We start from the raw sequence: 13,660 nt of genomic DNA, 5'->3' as shown, positions 1-13,660 counted from the left end.
TGCTTTTGTGTTCGTTTAAGAGGTACCGACCATGCCATGGGTGGACGCAATCGTTACTTAAAACTTTAAACACGTTTAATTTTGCTTTAATTTTTTAACATTCCTTTCATACCTCGACCGTGATAAGGGTGGTCGCAATCGTGGCCAAAAGTAAACGGTACTTAATGTTCTTCCCTTTCATACCTCGATTGTGATAAGGTTGGTCTCAATCGTGGCCAAAAGTTAAGAATGCGACTACTTGATTTAATTAACACGAAAATAAAATTGGGAAAAGAAAAAATAGCACATTCATCCTATATTGACTTGAAATTCAACATGTATTATGGCTAAAGTTTCCTTAAAAACTTCAATTGGTTTTTAATGTAAGACGAAAAATAATATCGAGCTAAAAAGCTAAAGTTGTTAGTTTGATTTATGCCTATAGACCTAATTGAAAATTGAAAATAAGATTTATATTTATCATGAATTCATGATATAAAGTAGAGATTTGAAACTAAAGAAATTTTACTTATATACATTTACTCGAGACGTTTTTGATAAAATCGTATCGGAGATTTGTGAAAATATTTGTAAAAATATAGCCCGTATAGAAATATTATTTCTACCAATAATGATAACCTTAAAATATGCTTAACATTATTTTGAAAGTTAAAATGTTTGAAAACATATGAAAAATATATTTTAACAAAAATTTATGTTTATGAAAAATAGCTATTATTTTTGAAAAATGTTGCTCTTTATAAAAAAAATGTTGCATTGGTTTTTGAAAAATGTTGCATATTATACTTGACTTAAACTTGAATAACAATATGCAAAATAAATAGCATTCATTCTTATTCGTTGCATTCATTCGTACTTAAAATTAAAATGAATATGAAATATCTCCTCCCACACTTAATTTGGACCATGTCCTCATTGGTGCAAAAATTGATAAAACACGAAAAATAGTACGAAATAAACCATACGAATTAGAATTAAAAATATAGTACCATAACATTCAAACATAATAATAAAAATAATTGTACCAAACATAATTAAAAATATTGTACCAAATTTAACAAGACATAATAACGAAAATGAGGTAAAAGATAGAAAGGATAAAACCTATCAAGGTGAACTCGGTGGAGAAGGCGTAGTCTCAACTCCTTGGCATCGGAAGAAAGATAGCAACCGGCGACGAGTAGATTTGTGCTCACGTCTCAAAGTAGTGATATTGGCATCCACCGTATTTATCCTCGAACTCATGTCGGTATTGTTGGCAACGACTTCATCTAACCGTAAATTCATGTGACGGTTATGCTCGTTCATTTGTGTCAAGACATATTGCCATCCAACTTGTTCGTCAACATTCGGTTCCACATTTGCTTGCTCGGCGGCATTAACATCAACATGTTCCTCCTCCTCCTCTTCTTCACCAAATTCCTCTTCATCTTCCTCATCATCATCTTACCCGTAATCTATTGACTTCGGTGGCCTTGGCTTTGTTAGCAACGGTCTTTTGTCTAGGCATATTTTTTTGTTTGTGAAATTGGGTGAATGGGATGAAGAAAATATGAAAGGATGGAAGTAAGAGTAAAAGATAATGGTGGTGAATTAGGGAAGAAGAAGATGAATAGGGTAAAGATTTATGGGGAAGATGAGTGAATCTTGTTATTAGGAAGAGAAAAGATGATTGATTGGTGTAAAAAGAGGTGATTTAAATAGGTGTAAGTAATAGGTATTGAGTAGGATAGATGAATAGGTAAGTAATTAGTGTAGGAATAGGAAAAGAATGAAAATTCCGCCCAAATCCCGTCCCTGTAAGTCGCAAGTCGCGACTGAGATTTTCAAAATCTCAGTCGCGACAGCAAGTACGTAGGGGGGTCGAAATTTCACTGAAAGTTGTCCTCTTGCTGTCTCAACTGAGAATTCAGAATCTCAACTGAGATTTTGGAAATTCTGGGAAAAATTGTGACAGTGTTTGATGATTTTAACACTTCTAAACCAATTCCTCTTAAAATTAAGTGACATTAATGTGAATATTAATCCCTGAAACTGAGATAAACAAAACTGAAACATTAAATTAAAGGAAAACCAAGGGTTGTTCCTTAAATAAAAGAATTAAAATAAGGAATTAATGCACTTTTATTTATTATTATAAAAAATATAAACAATACCATATTATATATATTACATAAAAACATCTTACTCCTAAAAATACAAAATATAAACACTCATATGTACAATAAAACAAAACAGAAACGCATATTATATCCCTAAGTAGCTGACAGACGATGTGCATTGGCCCTATTAATCTTCGTTTGAATGAAGACTTGCCTTTCTGGTGCAGAAAGGAATGTTGGACCAGAACGAAAAACTCGTTTGACAAGCCCCTCATTCTCCAAGAACTCGTAGTCTAGAATATGGAATGGTTCCGTATCAGTCCAAGGGACAGAAATGGTTCCCTTGGCTCCTAAAATGATTCCACAAATGATGTTGGCGAATCCAATCTTCCGTTTCTTCGAACGGGAAGCAGCAACTAACCCCTCCATTAGAATCTTCGAGGAGTTCACTGAGTTGCCTTGGAAAATGTCGCCCAACACATAGAGATCAGTATCTTTCACAACATTGCTACTGACTCGACCAAAAAGACTGTGACAGAGGAATTTATGCAGATACAACATGGAATTAGAATTAATGGATTTGTTGAAGGCAAGACGTGGATTGAATCGCCAAAATCCTGTTAACATCCGCCATATATCTCTAGAAGTCATATCCCTTCCAGGATGGTGTTGAGTTGTGTCTCGGGGTGGAAATCCAAACCAATTATGTAGTTCTGGGTATCCAAAAGTGAATACCTCCCCCTCACAATGAAAACTGAGACGAACACGTCTCTTATTGACGAATCGAACTGTGGAGAAAAATTCCAGAACCCAATTTCCAATAATAGGAAATTTCATAGAAACAAATTTGGTCCAACCCAAATTAGTCAGATAGCGATCAATGTCTTCGCTTATCCCGAGTTCCTCGTTCAGAAACTCGTCCATATACATCATGCCAAAGAATTGAGCATATCTAAATTGCAGAAAGCGTTGCCCCTCGTCATGGGTATAAATTGGAAACCATGCACCATAACGATCGGAGATATCAACTTTTCCGTTTTGAGAAGAAGTGTGTTTTCTAACATTTTTCAAAGACTTAGTCATGTCTGTGAGAGAGAATAAAATGATGTCTGTAGGATTGAGAATTTGAGAAAGAAATTCAGAAAGATAAAATGAAATGATTGAAGTCTGATCCTACAGGAATATATAAGACCTATTTGATTCAACTGACAGAAATTTTAAAGAAAGAAGACTGTAATCCCTTACAGTTATTTCAATTGCAAAAAGACAGAAAATCTCAACTAAGATTTTCGGAATCTCAACTGAGATTTCCAAATCCTGAAACATGAAAAATCTCAACTGAGATTTCAGCATATTTAATTTCTCAATAACACTTAACACTTAATGAAACTTTCAAAACATGACTAAATTAAAATTTTAATGTTAACAAAACTTATTTGTACACAAAAATAAATATAAAAATAAAAATAAAAATTAAAGTAAATAAATTAAAAATAAAAATAAATAAATTAAAAAGAAAAAGAATAAGAATGATGAACATAAAATAAAAAAAACTATAAATTAAAAACATGAAAACTAAATAAATTAATTTTCATAGAATTTATCCACGGATTCAATTGCTTGAATTGGAGCTCCGTCGAAATAAATCTTGCAACGATTACCATTAACCTTAAATCGTTCGCCATTAGACTTTTCCAGCTCCAAAGTTCCGTAATCAAATGTTTTAATAACCAAAAATGGTCTAGCCCATCTAGATTTTAGCTTACCTGGAAATAACTTTAATCTCGAATTAAAAAGTAAGACTTTATCCCCAACATTAAAGTTTTTAATTTTGATTTTAGCATCATGCCACTTTTTAATTTTTTCCTTATAAATTCTTGCATTTTCCTAGGACAAATAGCGTAATTCATCCAACTCGTTTAAGTCGAACAAACGCTTTTTCCCTGCGCTTTGCAAATCATAATTAAGGGTTCTTATAGCCCAATATGCTTTATGTTCTAATTCAACCGGCAAATGACAAGCTTTACCATAGACTAATCTATAAGGTGTCATTCCGATAGGTGTTTTAAATGCAGTACGGTATGCCCATAATGCATCGTTAAGTTTATGTGCCCAGTCTCTTCTAGAAGACGAAACTGTTTTCTTAAGTATCCATTTGAGTTCTCTATTTGAAATTTCCGCTTGTCCATTCGTTTGAGGATGGTACGGTGTAGAGATACGATGGTGTACTCCATATTTTTTCATAAGTGACTCAAAAACTCTATTTACGAAATGAGTACCACCGTCGCTTACCATAACTCTAGGAACTCCAAATCGACAGAATATTGAATTTAAAAACTTAACAACTACTTTAAAATCATTTGTCGGGGTTGCAATTGCTTCAACCCACTTTGAAACATAATCTACGGCTACTAATATGTAATTTTTGCCAAAAGAAGTAGGAAAAGGACCCAATGAAATCAATCCCCCATACGTCGAAGATTTCAACTTCCAATATGTTCGTAAGAGGCATCTCATCTTTCCTTCCTATATTCCCTGTTCTTTGACATTTATCACAACGGATAATAAATGAACGGACATCTTTAAACAGAGTAGGCCAAAAGAATCCGCATTCAAGTATTCTAGCTGCTGTTTTGCTTACGCTATTATGACCTCCGTAAGCGCTAGCATGACATTCTAACATTATAGAGTCATATTCAAACTCACTAACACATCTCCTAAGTATTCCATCGCCGCATGTTTTGAACAAGAATGGATCTTCCCAAAAATATTTCTTAGCTTTTGAAAAGAATTTCTTCTTTTGCTGAGAAGTCAATCCATCTGGCACAACATATGCAGCTAAGTAATTGGCAATGTCCGCATACCATGGAGCTATGACACTTTGTACTTGCATGAGATGTTCATCGGGGAAATCATCTCGAATGCCTGATGTTTCACCGACGGGACCGTTTTCATCCTCAAGTCTTGATAGATGATCGGCGACCAGGTTTTCCCTTTTTGTCTTTAATCTCAATGTCAAATTCTTGCAATAGTAAAACCCATCTAATAAGACGTGGTTTTGCGTCTTTCTTAGCAAATAAATATCGTAAAGCTGCATGATCTGTATAGATGATGACTTTAGATCCTAACAAATAAGATCGGAACTTATCACATGCAAAGACTACTGCTAACATTTCTTTTTCAGTTGTGGTGTAATTTAACTGTGCACCGGACAATGTGTGACTCACATAATATATAACATGAAGTTTCTTATCCTTCCTTTGACCTAATACACATCCTACAGCTAAGTCACTCGCATCACACATAATTTCGAAAGGTAGATTCCAATCGGGTTTCGATATTATAGGTGTACTGACTAAAGCCGTTTTCAAGGTATTGAAAGCTTGTAAACAATCTTTATTAAAATCAAAAGTTGAATCCTTCATAAGCAAATTAGTAAGTGGTTTGGAGATTACAGAAAAGTTCTTTATAAACCTTCTGTAAAAACCTGCATGACCTAAAAATGATCTTACTCCCTTAACAGTGGTTGGTGGGGGTAATTTTTCTATAACTGAAGTCTTTGCTCTGTCCACTTCTAAACCTTTTTCAGATATCTTATGACCTAAAACAATTCCTTCGTCTACCATGAAATGACATTTTTCCCATTTTAATACTAAATTCGTTTCCTCACATCTAGAAAATACTTTATCTAAGTTCTGTAAACATGCATCGAAAGAATCTCCATAAACTGAAAAATCATCCATGAAAACTTCCATTATATCTTCAATTAAGTCATTAAATATTGCTGTCATACATCGTTGAAATGTTGCTGGTGCATTACATAGACCAAAAGGAATTCTCCTATATGCAAATATTCCGTAAGGACATGTGAAGGTTGTTTTATCTTGGTCATCCGGGTAAATGTAAATTTGAAAGAATCCGGAATAACCGTCTAGGAAACAATAAAATGCATGACCGGCTATCCTTTCGATCATTTGATCAATGAAAGGTAGAGGAAAATGATCTTTCCTAGTTGCTTTGTTTAGGTTCCTATAGTCTATACAAACCCTCCAACCGGTGGTGATTCGTGTAGGTATCAGTTCACCTTCATCATTTCTTACAATAGTTATGCCTCCCTTTTTAGGTACACAATGGATTGGACTAACCCATTCACTATCTGAGATCGGATAAATGATTCCATTGTCTAAAAGTTTAGTAATCTCATTTTTGACTACTTCTTTCATGTTCGGATTTAAGCGTCTTTGCCTATCCGCTTTAGGTGGCTTATTGATGCGGATTCTGGAGAATCCTCACTAAGGGATAAGTGTACCCCGTCGTTATCAAGTAATAAATTTCTAGTTTAAGTCCAGGTTATCGTCCACAGGATTTATTTCTGCAAGTACCAAGCTACTCGGTCTCGGATGTTATCTAGGCTTAGGGGGTTTTGAGTTTGGTTTGTTTAATTAATCTACTCCTAGGTTGAATTATACTAATCCTAGATAAGTTGTCTAATTCTAACTAAGTTATTCTAACCCTAACTAAGTTACTCTACCCCTAATTGATCTTTTACCAAAGCAATTAACTGAATGAACATGAAGGAATACGATGATAACAATGATAGAATGTTTAAGCAATTGAATTGAAACTAAGTCGCTTGTGTCCAAGGCGATTAATCCGACCTATCCTCCTAAAGTCCCTAGTTCGTGATTCCCTTGTAAGGCCGAAACTATCTCTAAGGCTCAGTAATTTGGGCTTAATCTTCTATAGGGTCGTCAATCCTATAGGCACTGACTAGGTCAGATTCAGCTCGCAATATGTGCCAACCTAATTTTGGGATTATCGAATGAGTTAAACCAATCAGACAAAGCGTGAGACAAAGATTAAAACATCAAAACAATTGAATGAACAAAAACTATATTATATATCAAAGATGAATGTATTGTCACGAAGTTACAATAAAACTAGAATTCATAGCATGTATCAGAGGCTAGATAGAATATAAAAGAAGAAAAATCCCTTTCAGGGAACCTGTCTACCAATGCAGGCGTCTTTCTAGGATTTAAGGATGGAGCTTGAGTAATCCTCGGTGAACGGAGCTTCGAAGGTATCTTCAATGGAGGTTTGAAGGATATGGAGGAGGTGGAGAGGATTTCTCAAGGTGGAAGCTAAGCTAATTACAAAAGTAAAAGATATTTAATTTACAATTGAAAATTCCTATTTATAGACGCGTCTCGGGCCTCGTTTTGACCTATTTTCGTGTCCTAGTTGGTGTAGGAAGACGTGGGGCCGAACGTGGCTTCGTGGGGGTGGAATTGGTCTTTTTGACCAATTCCCGCAGGGCTGCTCGGCGAGTAGGGCTGCTCACGCCGAGCAGCCCCCTGCTCGCCGAGCAGGCCACCAGGGGCCTGCTCGGCGAGCAGAAATGGCCCGTGGGGCCCTGCTCGCCGAGCGTTTTCGCCCGAAGCGCGCTCGATCCAAGCTCGATGAGTTTTGCGACCTTTTCGTCCGACTTCACACCTGCACATGCATAAAAAACTCCGGAAAACATTAGTCCAAAAGCCAAATTGATCCGCCAATCGCTTATTTTGAGCAAACGCTTCGTTTGGTGCGACTTTTGACGGACCAATTAGCTTCAAAAGATAACGGAATTCTAATACGCATGCTATTTCGGCCGTATTTGCCTAAATTGATTACAAAACGAGCCTAAACGACGAAAAGTAAATAGAATGTTCTCAATTCCTAACTAACTCACACAAAAGCATTTAAATGCGAGAATTGCTCGCTTATTAGCCAAATAACTCTAAAACCCGTCCTAAAACCGTACCCAAAGATAGGGGTTTTTGACCCCTATCAAACCTCCTCGCACTTAAAACTTTACTTGTCCCCAAGTAAACTAAAAAACTAAACCCGCCATCACAAGCAAGCTAGAAAACTTCCCAGTTTGACCAGGTGCTTGACACAATTTTGAGTATCTGTAATTACATGCATTCGGAAATACAAAGTAGAGACACGATATCCAAAAGCCGCATTTCAATTACAATAGGTCATAGTTTTAAGCAAAAAGGACACATGTTCAATTAAACGAGCTTGAGGGGATCGCTAAGTAAAACACCTCACCATAGGTAGTTCACTCATTCACACAATTTTTGGTGGCTAAGGTGTTTACTCTCGGCTTATGTTCTTGCTTAGGATTACGTTGATTTTGTACGTTCATCCGAGTTCCTCTACTATGCTATATGACTCCGATGATATCAAAAACAACCTCTAATTGGGGTTGTAATGTGGTTAGAGGGTTAAAGGTACAACAAAGGTTAAATGTTCTAGCGCTACAAAAACAAAGTTTAAATGGCTTTAGCAAATATGAAGTGACTGAGCTTTTTATTCATCCCTTATTATTTTCGTTTTGGGGTGTTTTCTTTGAGACGTTTTTTATTTTTCTAAAAACTGGGGAATGGAGTTCTTCCCTTTTGTTCGTCTCTTTTCTTTTCTTTTTCTTTTTCTGTTTTTCTCTTTCTTTTCCCCTTTTTTTTCTTTTTGGGATAGTGATGCTCATTCACTTCTTAGCCTTTTGGCTTGCTACTGTAATGCCATAAACAAAGACAAAGCGCTAGAAGAAAACAAAGGCTCAAGTCGAGCTTTGCAAAAACAAAGGTTAAGCGGCGAACCAAATTGTGGTTCGCAAAAACGGGTTAGAATGAAAGAAAAATCTACAAACTACAAAAATGTCGGCTCAAAGGGGCTTCCTAGAGTGGATGAAAAAGAAAAACAAGGTAAAGAAAAGGGTTAATTCTAATGAGGCTGATTCATCGTTTACCATCTCAAATCATTGCATGTAGGTTCAACACAGTATTAGGTGCAAAATCTGTAATCTTCCACAAGTCAAAGCATTCACACAAAAATGTCAAGAAAAAGAGCTTTTTGATGTTCGCTCTTAGGCTCAAATTCAGCTCACAATTCTTTGGGTTTCAATTTTGTGTTTACTAGTTTTCCCCAAACTCAAGTTTAATATCACATGCCTTCAATTCTTAAGTTATCTACATAAGTAATGATTTTAGCATTTCATCAAAAGTAGGGTCTAAATGCAAACTGTAGCTCATGCTTTTACAGATATAAGAGTTGTGTCCTACGCCTAAACTAGTTGTCATGCAATTTTAGATTCGGTTCTCAGCCCTCAAAGACAAATAACGAAGTTTAGATTCGAAGGAGGTTCACGGTTTTAGGTCCTAAACATGCAAAAAAAAACATAAACAAAACCTAAAAACGCTAAACTAAACTAGACACGACGCAGCAAAAATTTAAAATTTATACAATTTTTGTAAGTTTGTCTACCCCTCCTCCTCACACTAAAAATATGCAATAAGTTCCAACATTGCATCTAAAACCATCAAGCGCATGTGCAAAAAGTTAGGGTGGAGAAGACAACTTACTAAACAAAGTTAAAAACAGAACTCTATAATTGAATTAAAAAGAAAAACAAACCTAGAAAAAGTTTAATCCAAACTTGGGTTGCCTCCCAAGAAGCGCTACTTTATAGTCGGTTAGCTCGACATGGAGTTCCTTCCTAGGTGTAAGCTTCTACTCGCGTTAGGAACTCGAACTCCTTGAGAAATAACCCGTACCTACAAAACGGATTAAGAGCCTCTAATAAGTTTAATGAAAGCAGGAGGTCGAATTTAAACATATTATGAAAAAGTTTGGTTTGCTCCCTTTTGGATTCTCTTGGTAGGTCGAAGAGAATGAAAACTTCTGAGCATGAAGCAAACCTAAACTTTTCTAATTTTTGAGGAAAAGGTAGTTAAGATACACAAGTTTTGATTTGATCTTTTATCTCTATTACATGATTTGGAATTTCAAATTTTGAACCGGGGTTGCTTACCGCTTCCGGTTCCTCACTTACCTCGAGTGATGCATGTGATAGTGGACTTGGTTCTACCTTTTTGTCATTCCTCAAGGAGATGGCTTGAGCTGATTCCCTTTGTGGGATTTCTATGTTTTCCTTTATGCCTGGGAGAGCATCTCGGGATTGCTCTTGCATCTCATGGTTTATTTGAGCCAATTGGTTGCTCAAGTCCTTGCAAACCTCCTCGTTGATTGTAAGTCGGGCTGATATTCCTTTCAAAAGGGACAGCACCTCATCTCGTGAGCTAGAGGGTTATGGAGGAACTTGGCTTGCTTGTTCGTAAGGGAACATTCCCAATTCGTTTTCCCTGTGCTCATTAACAAACCTATTTGGAGGCCTCAACATGTTAGGGTTCCCGTAGGACAGATTTGAGTGTTGAGGTCTCCTCCAATCACTACCATAAAAGCTGTAAGAATTGGGGTTAGAATTATACCTTTGGTGATTACCCACAAAACTTACACTTTCATTGGTGTTGAGGCCCAGTTTCGTCATCAAGATATCCATTTTCTCATTTAAGTCGGCCATGGAGGGATTGGGAGCCTCATTCTCCAGGGCATGAATGTATTGTCTTGATGGGATAGTAAACTTTTGAGCTTGCCACTCGACTCTTTCTTGCCATTTCATTGATCAGAGAATGCTGAGAAAAAGTGAAGTTCTAGCACAAAAGTTGATACGTAAAAGTATATAGAACAAATACAAAAGATATGAACAAGTATAGAAGTTATAAAGAATTATATATAAACAAGTATAAACGATATAAACAAAGGATATTCACAAGGAATGCCTAAACTAACAAATCGACCTTTGGTTCGATATTGCAGAAGAAATAAATCCCCGGCAACGGCGCCAAAAACTTGATGCGGATTCTGGAGAATCCTCACTAAGGGATAAATGTACCCCGTCGTTATCAAGTAATAAATTTCTGGTTTAAGTCCAGGTTATCGTCCACAGGATTTATTTCTGCAAGTACCAAGCTACTCGGTCTTAGATGTTATCTAGGCTTAGGGGGTTTTGAGTTTGGTTTGTTTAATTAATCTACTCCTAGGTTGAATTATACTAATCCTAGCTAAGTTATCTAATTCTAACTAAGTTATTCTAACCCTAACTAAGTTACTCTACCCCTAATTGATCTTTTACCAAATCAATTAACTGAATGAACATGAAGGAATACGATGATAACAATGATAGAATGTTTAAGCAATTGAATTGAAACTAAGTCGCTTGTGTCCAAGGCGATTAACCCGACCTATCCTCCTAAAGTCCCTAGTTCGTGATTCCCTTGTAAGGCCGAAACTAGCTCTAAGGCTCAGTAATTTGGGCTTAATCTTCTATAGGGTCGTCAATCCTATAGGCACTGACTAGGTCAGATTCAGCTCGCAATATGTGCCAACCTAATTTTGGGATTATCGAATGAGTTAAACCAATCAGACAAAGCGTGAGACAAAGATTAAAACATCAAAATAATTGAATGAACAAAAACTATATTATATATCAAAGATGAATGTATTGTCACGAAGTTACAATAAACCTAGAATTCATAGCATGTATCAGAGGCTAGACAGAATATAAAAGAAGAAAAATCCCTTTCAGGGAACCTGTCTACCAATGCAGGCGTCTTTCTAGGATTTAAGGATGGAGCTTGAGTAATCCTCGGTGAACGGAGCTTCGAAGGTATCTTCAATGGAGGTTTGAAGGATATGGAGGAGGTGGAGAGGATTTCTCAAGGTGGAAGCTAAGCTAATTACAAAAGTAAAAGATATTTAATTTACAATTGAAAATTCCTATTTATAGACGCGTCTCGGGCCTCGTTTTGACCTATTTTCGTGTCCTAGTTGGTGTAGGAAGACGTGGGGCCGAACGTGGCTTCGTGGGGGTGGAATTGGTCTTTTTGACCAATTCCCGCAGGGCTGCTCGCCTAGCAGGAAAGGCTGCTCGGCGAGCAGGGCTGCTCGCGCCGAGCAGCCCCCTGCTCGGCGAGCAGGCCACCAGGGGCCTGCTCGGCGAGCAGAAATGGCCCGTGGGGCCCTGCTCGCCGAGCGTTTTCGCCCGAAGCGCGCTCGATCCAAGCTCGATGAGTTCCGTGACCTTTTTCGTCCGACTTCACACCTGCACATGCATAAAAAACTCCAAAAAACATTAGTCCAAAAGCCAAATTGATTCGTCAATCGCTTATTTTGAGCAAACGCTTCGTTTGGTGCGACTTTTGACGGACCAATTAGCTTCAAAAGATAACGGAATTCTAATACGCATGCTATTTCGGCCGTATTTGCCTAAATTGATTACAAAACGAGCCTAAACGACGAAAAGTAAATAGAATGTTCTCAATTCCTAACTAACCACACAAAAGCATTTAAATGCGAGAATTGCTCGCTTATTAGCCAAATAACTCTAAAAACCGTCCTAAAACCGTACCCAAAGATAGGGGTTTTTGACCCCTATCACTTATCTTCTTCTAAGTGAATTCTATGCATTACTATACTAGGATTGATCCCTTTTAAGTCTGAAATTTTCCATCCCATACTTCCTATCCTATTTCTAACAACTTCTTTCAATTTTTCTTCTTGATCGTTTGTTAATTTGTTAGAAATAATTATAGGTAGAGAATCGCCTTCGCCTAAGAAAGCGTACCTCAAATGACTGGGTAACTCTTTAAGTTCTAATTTAGGGGGTGTTACAATTGAAGGCGGAACTGGTCCATCTTCTCGAATCAAAGGCTCTGGGTCCTTATCTTCTAATTCCTCACCTATTATAGGTTCAATTATTTCTTCACTCTGAATAACGTCATTGACACATTCCTCGACTAAATCAAGTTTCATACAAGCGAATTCCTCCATAGGATATTTCATCGCTTTATTCATATTAAACTCGATCTTATCTTCTCCTATCCTTAAAACTACCTTCCCTTCCGACACATCTACTAGAGCGCGTCCCGTATTCATAAACAGTCTACCAAAAATTAAAGGGCAATTTACATCATTTGCAAAGTCTAATATAACAAAATCGGTAGGAAAAATAAATTTATCGACTTTGACTAAAACATCTTCAATTATACCATATGGCCTCTTAGTGGTTTAATCCGCTAATTGCAAAACCATATTGGTACGTTTGATATCTTCTTCTAAACCTAACTTGTTAAAAATAGACAACGGCATTAAGTTTATATTTGCTCCTAAATCACAAAGACAACTCGGGAATTCAATATCTCCCAACTTACACGGAATAGTAAAACATCCGGGATCTTTGAGTTTAGTGGGCAAATTACTTGATACTATTGAACTACAGTCTTCAGTTAACGAAATGGATGAAATTCCTTCCCAACTGATTTTCTTCGAAATCAAATCTTTTAAAAACTTACCATAGTTAGGAATTTGTGTGATTGCATCCATGAATGTTAAATTGATATGCAAATTTTTAAGTTTATCCAAAAACATTAGAAGTTGTTTATCATAGTCCTTATTTCGAACTTTGTGCGGAAAAGGTGGTTTGGGTACAAAAGTTTTGGTACTTGTGTCAAATGGTGAACTATTTGTGTTTAAGATATCTTCTTTGGAATTTGGTAAATTAGTTCCTGGTAATGTTGCATCTTTGGGCATTTCAGGCCCTTGATAATTTTTTCCTGAACGAAGAGTGATAGCTTTCACCTGCTCTTTCAGATTTTCTTCCGTATGGCTGGGAAGAC

This window comes from Euphorbia lathyris, chromosome 9, assembly GCF_963576675.1.
Source record: "Euphorbia lathyris chromosome 9, ddEupLath1.1, whole genome shotgun sequence".
In the NCBI taxonomy this organism is placed as follows: domain Eukaryota; kingdom Viridiplantae; phylum Streptophyta; class Magnoliopsida; order Malpighiales; family Euphorbiaceae; genus Euphorbia; species Euphorbia lathyris.
The sequence above is the reverse complement of the archived record's forward strand: the minus strand, read 5'-3'. Positions refer to the sequence as shown.